The sequence below is a fragment of the Penaeus monodon genome, chromosome 31, assembly GCF_015228065.2.
Source record: "Penaeus monodon isolate SGIC_2016 chromosome 31, NSTDA_Pmon_1, whole genome shotgun sequence".
In the NCBI taxonomy this organism is placed as follows: domain Eukaryota; kingdom Metazoa; phylum Arthropoda; class Malacostraca; order Decapoda; family Penaeidae; genus Penaeus; species Penaeus monodon.
The window spans coordinates 32,543,567-32,543,847 of NC_051416.1; positions in this window are offsets into that span (position 1 = coordinate 32,543,567).

The window sequence follows — 281 nt, forward strand, 5'->3', positions numbered from 1 at the left end:
GCCTTCCACATCAGTTCGGCGACGACGTGCATTGTGCTGCCGTGGATAACTAAAACAGAGAAAAGACATCCGATTCTTCATGTCCTCTCCTTCTCGCCGGATGAAAGCAAGCCCTGAGCAAGCCATGAATGCCCATATGACAGGATAAGCCGGTCGCTGATAACACGATCGAGAGAGGTCAGATCTCGGCAAGGCTTTGACCCTCGTGGTGGCTGTTATTGGAAAAGTTTCCCTTGTCGCATCCACTACACCGGTGCCCGACTTTGGTATTAGTACATTGT